The 9,838-nt window shown below is 46.8% G+C and overlaps 1 long non-coding RNA gene across 1 annotated transcript; it reads left to right on the top strand.

Annotated features, from left to right (window-relative positions):
• Positions 1–408: 408 nt before the first annotated feature.
• LOC309533373 lies at positions 409–9,521 on the top strand. The gene is made up of 3 exons (XR_014220182.1): positions 409–467; positions 2,282–2,397; positions 9,220–9,521. It is a non-coding gene; the product is annotated as an uncharacterized lncRNA (long non-coding RNA).
• The last annotated feature ends 317 nt before the right edge of the window (positions 9,522–9,838 follow it).

Here is a 9,838-nt window from a genome sequence, read left to right as displayed (position 1 = left end):
CCTGACAGTGCAGTGCTTTTGACATCTGCTGTGTTCCTTCCTCCTCTGTGCATTGCCACTGTCAGGTAAAGACATTTTTACTTTTGAAAAGCCTTCGCTTACGATAGGCAAAGGCCATCACTCAGAAGTTCCTCAGAGTTAGTTTTTCCTCTCCTTGGGGGCTGCTGGAGTGTGCCGTTTCCATTTACCGTCTTTAAGACTGCTGATATATTTACTGCTTTGATCACTGCATTCGTAGATGACTGAATAGAGTTGGATGGGGGGAGCAAGCAAATGAGTAACCAAATAAACGATTTCAATTATTCGTATCCCATGTTTCCATCGGGCTGATGTCCAAGGCAGCTTATGTAACAATTAAAAATCAATGCAGAAAAGCCTGAAACACATCATATCAATAAACCAATTTAGAAACTCATCAGCGTAACAACAGGTGGTTTAAAAAAATCCACAGCCAGCAAAAAGCTTTGGTGAGTTATTCTTTTCGTCTGCCCTGATCCTTCCAATATTATGCTTCACGTAGTGGTGGGGAAGTTCTATTATGATCAGAGGGAGAGAAAAAGAGTCTCCCTATCCATTTCTCAACACCATAATTGTCTACACCTCTTAGCATGTCCCCCACCCCCTTCCCCAAACTCTTCTTTTTTCCAAACGAAAAAGCCCTCAACAGTCTAACTTCCAACCCCTTGGTCATTGTGGCTGTCTTTTTCTGCAACCTGAAGATTCCTCTTGTGCTTTAACTTGCCCATGGCAATCCATGCTCTGGTAACTTCCATATTAGACCGCTGCAATGCACTCTACATGGGGTTGCAGCTAGACTGGTAACTAGGAGTGGCTGCCAAGACCACATAACATTGGTCCTGAAAGACCTACATTGGCTCCCAGTACATTTCTGAGCACAATTTAAAGTGTTGGTGCTGACCTTGAAAGCCCTAAACAGCATCAGCCCAGTATACTTGAAGGAGCATCTCCACCCCCATCATTCACTGAGGTCCAGCGCTGACGGCCTTCTGGTGGTTCCCTCACTGTGAGAAGCAAAGTTACAGGGAACCAGGAAGAAGGCATTCTCGCTAGTGGTGCCCGCCCTGTGGAATGCCCTCCCATCAGATGTCAAGGAAATAAACAACTATCTGACTTTTAGAAAACATCTGAACGCAGCCTTGCTTAGGGAAGTTTTTAATGTTTGATATTTTATTGAATTTTTAAATTTTTGTTGGAAGCCGCCCAGAGTAGCTGGGGAAACCCAGACAGATGGGTGGGGTATAAATAAATTATTATTATTATTATTATTATTATTATTATTATTATTATGATGATGAAGAAACATCAACAGGTTCAAAATAAGGCAACCAGATTATTGGCTGAGGTTGCCTTGAGAACTCAGATAAACCCCTGTTCTAAAAAATCTGGATTTGCTGCCAGTTCAATTTAATTTGCTCACACTGGAGTTTAAAGCCCCAAAAATAACTTAGGTCCCAAATATCCTAAAGATTACTTCCTTCCCTAAAGACCCTCCAAGGTTTTAGGATCAGCTTAGGAGACCCTCTTGGTAGTTCCACCTCCCTAACATATTCAGGTAGCCCAACAGAGGGCAATTTCTGTGGCAGCCCCTAAAATGCAGAACTCCCTCCCGACAGAGGTGTGCTTGGCAACTTCACCATGCAGCTTTCAACAAATGCTAAAGACGCACCTCTTTATCTGACCTTTGACACCTAAAAAGTGTGTTTTCAAGGCCTGCCGCATTCTTGTGACCGTCATCTGTTTTAACTGTTTTAAATCCTGGATCTTAAATTGTTGCAACCCATGCTGAGACCTTCTGGTGATGATGAGGTTGGTAAATTGTGATGCTGCTGTTGGCATCCATCTGTCTCGAGAGACAATGGAGTTTGCCTCCAGGGGGAAAGTCAAAGCAAAGTGACCTTCCCAGGGTGCAAGCCTGGGCAGTGTGTATGGGGGCGGGGTCCTGGGCTGCCCAGACAACAAGACCTTCTCAGTCTCGCTGATGTGATCCAAAGGAAGGCAGGGCAATACGTTTGGCACCAACCTGACTGCAGCAATTGCTGCAAGGAGATGTACAAGGCTCCATCCAACCACCTTGGGGACTCCACTCCAGATTTGTATAGGGTTTACTCAGAAAACTCTGTTCCTAGACCTCCACTGCCTTGTGGAACATCTCTGGGGAATTATGATGAATATGATGGCTTTACTGTACCTGGGGAGGCAAGGCATGGTGGCTTCTCACACCTGCTGCCCCCTCCCCATCCTTTTGTCTATTCCTTCACAGCACACCTGTTCATGACCACAGATTGGGGAGAGGGATGGATGGAAAGACTGGAGGCAGGAAAAGGCAGGAGAGAACCTACTGCTGCCTCATCTGGTTAAAGCGGCGGTGAATCTAAGGTACAGGGGGAATCTCTCAATCGCATCCTAGCCAGTTTACTTATCTCAACGCTCTTTGATGTGAGGTTAACAGAGAAGGGGACAAAAGGCCCCATTTGCAATTAGATGGAATCTCTGCACTGGAGCGCTTCAATTAGAATGCAGCTTTGGTTTACAAACACACACGAACACACACCTGTCTCCAGTCTAGCTGTAAAGAGAAATGCACCCCTTTTGGACCGAGGAAACAATGAAGTGGGAGAACGACTGATCTCAAAAGCAGCGTTAAGTCTATTTTATGTTTTGCTGCCTCTTTTATGGGCAGAGGCTCCAGGTTATGCGGCAATGAAAGGTACAGTTCCTGGGATGGCTTGCAGGGAACCTTGACAGTTAAAAGTGGTGTGGAAGAGTTTTAAATGAATAGTGTGGGTAAGCCCTATGACACGCTGCAGGGCTTGAGTGGCAGATGTAGCAGGGACACAGGGAAGGCACCTTGTTGTAGAAACTGTTCGCTGGAAGCAGAATGCTTGAAAACCCACTGAACTTGTGTGTGTGTGTGTGTGTGTGAGAGAGAGAGAGAGAGAGAGAGAGAGAGAGAGAGAGATTTCCCCAGGATGAACATAAGCTTATGCCTTCTTCCTCATCTTCTTCTTTTAAGTCCAATGAGAGAGAGAGACGTAAGGGTGCCACTGGGCTGTCTGCAGTCCATTCCCTCTGACTGCAAAACCCTCTCCTCTAACCATCTTTAGAAACTGGTGCCAGAGTTTGATTTTAATTTTCCTCTTCCCTCCAAGTCCCTTTTCCCTTGCGTGTTGGTTCCCTTGTGTGTTTCAGGGTTTTTTTATAGATCGTAAACCAACGGATAGGGACTGTCTTGTTTTGGCTGCACGTACGCGGGTGGTGCTGTGGGTTAAACCACAGAGCCTAGGGCTTGCTGATCAGAAGGTCGGCAGTTCGAATCCCCGTGATGGGGTGAGCTCCCGTTGCTCGGTCCCTGCTCCTGCCAACCTAGCAGTTCAAAAGCACGTCAAAGTGCAAGTAGATAAATAGGTACCGCTCCAGCGGGAAGGTAAACGGCGTTTCCATGCGCTGCTCTGGTTCGCCAGAAGCGGCTTAGTCATGCTGGCCACATGACCCAGAAGCTGTACGCCGGCTCCCTCGGCCAGTAAAGCGGGTCGAGTGCCGAAACCCCAGAGTTGGCCATGACTGGACCTAATGGTCAGGGGTCCCTTTACCTTTAAGCTGTTCTGAGAGCCTTTTGGGCTGAAAAGCCAGGTACAAATGTGCCAAATAAATAAATACACAATCCTACTGGTGGCTGCACGGTTGTGAAGAAATGGCACTCTGCTCATAGAATCATGAAATCATTGAACTGTAGAATTGGAAGGGAACCCTTAGGGTCATCTAGTCCGATCCCCTGCAATGCAGGAATTTCAAGTACTGTAAAGCATTCAGAGCAGGTGGCCACCCTCCGAGGGAGACTGCTCCACTGTTGGAAAAAAACCTTTAAAAAACCACCCCAAAAACACTTCCATGATGAAGAACCAGTCTGTTCCGGCTTGCTAAAGGCCCAGCTTTCCAGCAGCCATCAGATTTTAAATATATATATTTAAGCCTCCCTCCTGGGAATGTTTGGGAAGAGGAGAAGATCCCCAAGAGGCGCCCGTCTGCGCTCCAGGCCTTGCGCGCTGCTTGGAGAAGCGCCTTGCCTCTCCTCTCCGGCTGCGCGCCTCTCGGGGCGAAAAGCGCCGGCGTCACCCGAGCCTCTCTCCGCGGTGGCGAGCGGGAGTCTGGGCCCGGGGCAGGATCCCACCTCCAGCCCCCGAGTTCACATCTGGTCCTGCTGAAACCCAAGCAGAGCCTGGGAAGCGCCGCTGCTTTGCGCGTGGCTCAAAAGAGCCATTTCACCCCCCCCTTCCTCCTCCTCGCTCGGTCCCAAACAAGCTGGGGGGCTGGAGAGGCTCCTGTCGTCGGCCCCTTCCTCTCCTTCCTTCCTTCCTTCCTTCCCTGCCCGCCCTTGGCCCCGGGGGCAACGAGTGCCTTCCTGCTGCCCGCTCGCCCGGGCTCCCCCGAGCCTCCCTCTTTCCTTGCAGTCTGGCACCTGATTCCACTCCAGAGGGTCCGTAGCTCCTGTTGTCTTTTGGGTAGGGAGGGAGAGGGCAGGATCTGGTAACAAAGAGGACACCGCGCTTTGTGTGCGTTTCTAGCGCAGCTGGCGCCAGCTTTGCCCAACCTGGCGCCCTCTAGCTCTTTTGGGGGGACTAGAGCGAGATGAGCGCGGAACCCCAGAGTCGCCCGCGACTGGACCTAACTGTCAGGGGTCCCTTTATCTTTACAGCTGAAGCTGATAGGAGTTGCAGTTCCCCCAAAAACTATGCCCTCCAACATTTATCCATTGAAAATAGGGACGTCCTATTTCATAATAATAATTTTATTATTTATATCCCACCCATCTGACTCAGTTGCCCAAGCCACTCCGGGCAACTTCCAACGTACAGTGGTGCCTCGGGTTACATACGCTTCAGGTTACAGACTCCACTAACCCAGAAATAGTACCTCGGGTTAAGAACTTTGCTTCAGGGTGAGAACAGAAATTGTGCTCCGGCGGCGTGGCGGCAGCAGGAGGCCCCATTTGCTGAAGTGGTGCTTCAGGTTAAGAACAGTTTCAGGTTAAGAACAGACCTCTGGAACGAATTAAGTACTTAACCCGAGGTACCGCTATATATAAAAACACAATAAAACATTAAACATTTTAAAACTTCCCTATGAAGGGCTGCCTCCAGATGTCTTCTAAAGGTTGTATAGTTATCTCCTTGGCTGGGGGGACAGGGACACATAACTCCATAGCCTCCCACATTTCTCCGATGAAAATAGGGATGTCCCAAGGAAAAGCGGGACATCCTAGGATCAAATCAGAAATTGGGACGGGGTCTGTAAATCCGGGGCTGTCCCCAGAAAATAGGGATACTTGGAGGGTCTGCCCAAAACAACCGGACGGTGCCAAGATGAGGAAGCCCTCTCTGGTTCCACACCACGGACTGACCACGAAAGTCATGGGGCAAAGGCCAGAGGATCTTAAAATCATAGAGTTGGCAGAGACACCGAGGGTCATCTAGTCCAACCCCCAAATGAACGAATTCCTATGCCCCACAAATAACCCATAGGTGCATTTTAAATAAAAGCACACATTCTACTCATGTAAAAACACGCTGATTCCCGGACCGTCCGTGGGCTGGAATGAGAAGGCGATTGGGCCGCATCCGGCCCCCAGGCCTTAGGTTGCCTACGCCTGGACTAGATCCTCAGGGTCCCTTCCAACTCTATGATTCTATGATCTCCAAAGAGCTCTGTCTTTTGATGGGATGAAAGAAGCACCCCCCAGTGATTAAGCTGCCTGAATTCACCAAAGTCAGCTGATTAAACAAATCTGAGTTGATTAATTGCACGAGCTTAAATTAATCAATTAAATCTGCATCAAAATGCGTATGAATAAAACAACAGCTTTGAAGAATACGTCCATTGTTTCAGCAGATCACAATCTTAAGAAGAACGAAGAAGATATCCCACTTCTAGGACTGTGGTTGTCAGCTGAAGCTTTTGTATTAAAACATAATTAACTTTTAATATGTGTGTGTATATATAAATAAATAAAATATGCATTCCAATTAAGTACAGGGCACACCTTTTTTTTTTAGTCAAGTCAAAGTTTGTTTGTTTCTAATCTGTTTCTTTTTATGACTATACTCGCAATTTATTGCAATACGTCTTATTGCTTATAGACGTAGACTTTGCATGGACAAGTATACAAAATATGCAAAATACAGTAGTTTATATATTTATGTGTATGTATCTGGATAATAATAGAATCATAGAGTTTTAGGGTTGGAAAGGACCACAAGGGAAAGTTAGATGACCCTCGTGGTCCCTTCCAACTCTACAATTCTATGATTATATAAAGGGAATCTATGACTGGGAGTCCTGAAGGGATTTTATCATGGATTCACCATTCTAACAGAGGGCCTGGATGCAAATAGCATCTCATGCTGGGAAGTTTGAGGAGGGTGACCAAGATCAAGAATGTTTGAGGGAGTTGGGTATGTTTTGCCTGGAAAATAGGGGACAGAGAGGAGACATGATAGCCATCTTCAGATATCTAAAGGGTTGTCACATGAAAGATGGAGCAAGCAGCTTGTTTTCTGCTGCTCCAGAGGGGAGGACCAATGCCTTCAAGTTGCAAGAAAGGAGATTCCGACTAAGTATCAGGAATGAGTTTCTGACGATAAGAGCTGTTTGACAGTGGAACAAACTCTCTTGGGTGGTGGTGGAATCTCCTTCACTGGAGGTTTTTAAACAGAAGGTAAAGGTAAAGGGACCCCTGACCATTAGGTCCAGTCGTGGCCGACTCTGGGGTTGCGGCGCTCATCTCGCTTTATTGGCCAAGGGAGCCGGCGTACAGCTTCCGGGTCATGTGGCCAACATGACTAAACCGCTTCTGGCAAACCAGAGCAGCGCATGGAAACGCCGTTTACCTTCCCGCAGGAGTGGTACCTATTTATCTACTTGCACTTTGACGTGTTTTTTAACTGCTAGGTTGGCAGGAGCAGGGGCCGAACAACAGCAGCTCACCCCGTCACGGGGATTCAAACCACAGACCTTCTGATCGGCAAGTCCTAGGCTCTGTGTGGTGAGCCAGTGTGGTGTAGTGGTTAAGAGCGGTAGTCTTGTAATCTGGGGAACCGGGTTCGCGTCTCCGCTCCTCCACATGCAGCTGCTGGGTGACCTTGGGCCAGTCACACTTCTCTGAAGTCTCTCAGCCCCACCCACCTCACAGGGTGTTTGTTGTGAGGGAGGAAGGGAAAGGAGAATGTTAGCCGCTTTAAGACTCCTTAAAGGGAGTGAAAGGCGGGATATCAAATCCAAACTACTACTCTTCTTCTTCTTCTTCTTCTTCTTCTTCTTCTTCTTCTTCTTCTTCTGTGGTTTAACCCACAGCGCCACCCACGTCCCTTTTTTAAACAGAAAGTGGATGCCAATTTGCCATAGATTCTTTAGCTGAGATCGCTGCATTTGCAGGAAGTTGGAGTTGACCCTTGAGGCCCCTTCCAACTCTACAATTTTCGAATTCTATGATTGGATGGCCCCAGGTTCTAGGATTTTGATAGGGAGCATTGTGTTCCAGTGAAGGAAAAGCTCCTGCAGGAACTAGAGGCCTTTTCTTTCCAGCAGCAACAACTTCAGTATCTCTCCATTAAAATTCCCATCCCGCCTTGGAGATGCCTCTGTTCCTCAGTGCCAAGATCTGTGGTGTAGAGGGTGTTCTTGGGCTCATCCTTACTTCTGCTTCTCCCATGCTTAGAAAACACGCTTCCGATAAGTTTTCCACTTGTCCCACTCTTTCGAGGCATGAGCCTGAGAGATTTCACCTCTCCCCTACCGCTTCCCCCCAGAAAAACCACTCTTTAGCAATTGTCGTTTGCTCCAATTCAGCGCTAAACCCCAGGTTTCCCCAGAGGGGAAGTGCAAACGAGCTTTGGTTAAGCTCATCATCTCTTGGTTCTTGTGGTAGCCTGAGCATCCCAGGAGAACGCTGCTCCCCAGAGGGCCTGGAAAGGTCTCTGCTTGCCAAAAGACAAAAGAGTACTGCTTTGATGAAGACTTGCCAGGATTGTTTGGGAGATGGTGCAAGATTATTTCCAGGGTGGCGCAGCCTGAGACTTGCCCCAGCCATGGCTTCCTTCAGCTGCCCGCCTTTGGAGGAAATTTTATATTTTTTTAATTATTTTGACGGGGTGCCTGTTTCCCCTCTTAGTTTTGTGTTAGAAATCTCCAACACAACTCCTTTGCCGTTCAGTTGGTTGCTGAGTTTTCCCCTTCCCCGCCTAGTCCCCTCTCCCTCTCTCCCTCTCCTGTCTTCCTCTTGAGTCTTATTATGCCAAAGGAAAACAGTTTCCAAGTCAAATCTCTGAGTTGCAGCATGCAGGCGAAGACTCATTTGACTTTCAAATCTCTGAGAACCAGAGAGGTATCTTCTCTTCTGATACAAACAAACATCTCAGGTAGAGGCAGCTGGCAAGGTGGGGGGGGGGAGGTTGGCGGGCTGTGAATCCATTTTTGGCACTTTGTTTCAGTTTTAGGTTTCAGAGGGTTTTCCCCATCCTTTTATTATGGGCCCTTTCTGCTTTCGACAGCCTGTGTTCTTTCCACGCAGCTGGGGTAACTGCCACCAGCTTCCCCCTATTCCTTGCGCATCCTTCTTACATTTAAAAACAAGCAGGCAGGCAGAAATTCAATTGGTGAAGATGAGATTGAAAGCATCCTTTTTCATTTTCAACTCATCACCATTTGTCATCTTGTCTGAATTGAGAATGGCTAGCTTTAACTCTGGTTTCTCCCCAGAGGATCATAAACCATGGTTTGTAATGGGGTTGTTCAGACAAACCACTGAAAAAATTGAGTTAGCCACAGTGTGTATGAAACAACAATCTACAGTTGTTGATTCTCCGGTTGGTGGTAGCCTTGGACATTTTGTCTCTTCACCTACGTGGCTTGGCTCCTTTGTATGAGTTGTATTAATGTATCTATGTGCTGTATTCAACGGCATTCTATATTGAATAGATCCATTAAATTAATGTTAAATTAATGTACTTAAGTTAGCCATGTTAAGTATAATTGGTTTAATTGACAATGAAATGGTGAATGCCTGTGTATTGCTGAAAAGGCTTCAACATGGGGATTTTTCATGGGGCTATATTAAAGCCAAGAATGGTCTCTTTGAGCTTTAACTGTGCTGATGATTAACTGTTGTTGTTTTCTGCTAGCTAACATGTGAGTGTTTAACCTTAGATCACATGGGAGGCTATTGAATTGCAAATCACCGTTTTGAAGGGAGTTGCCCTTGAGTCTTTTGTTCCCTGGCTCCATGGAGTAAGGATATGAATGAAGCTCTCCAGGAAAACTTCTTCAGGCAGAATGGATGCCGTTAGGAGAGTGACCTTTGCTTCTAGGTCTGTTTGGATTAGTTCATATTTTGTAAGTTGCTAAGCCTATGTCTTGGACTGGCGCCTGTCTTATGGAGCTGTTTGGATGTATCATTTGATATTTTAATTCTGTTGTGAAGAAAGTTCTGCAAGTAAATTTTAATTAAACTTATGGGCCCTGACAATGTTTTATTTCCAAAAAGGAGTCAGTTTTCATGCATCCAGTCACTCCAAACTGCACAGTATACTGCACAGTTTAATTAAGCCATGTCCATTCATTTCAATGGGTCTAACCTATGCCTAACATTGGATACACCCTACCTCTGCTTTTCTCCCCTGACATAAGGACTAGAAACTTGCTTTTAAAAACAAAACAAATCCCTGAAAGAAGAGATGCTGGTCTGTGAGCCAGCCCTCTCCCCCTCTCCCTCAGTCCCCAATTTCTATGTTTCCACAGCAATCCCACAAAACTACAGGGTGCAAGA

The sequence above is a fragment of the Podarcis vaucheri genome (assembly GCF_965113315.1).
Source record: "Podarcis vaucheri genome assembly, chromosome: 5".
Lineage (NCBI taxonomy): Eukaryota > Metazoa > Chordata > Lepidosauria > Squamata > Lacertidae > Podarcis > Podarcis vaucheri.
This window is presented reverse-complemented; position numbering and strand designations above follow the sequence as displayed.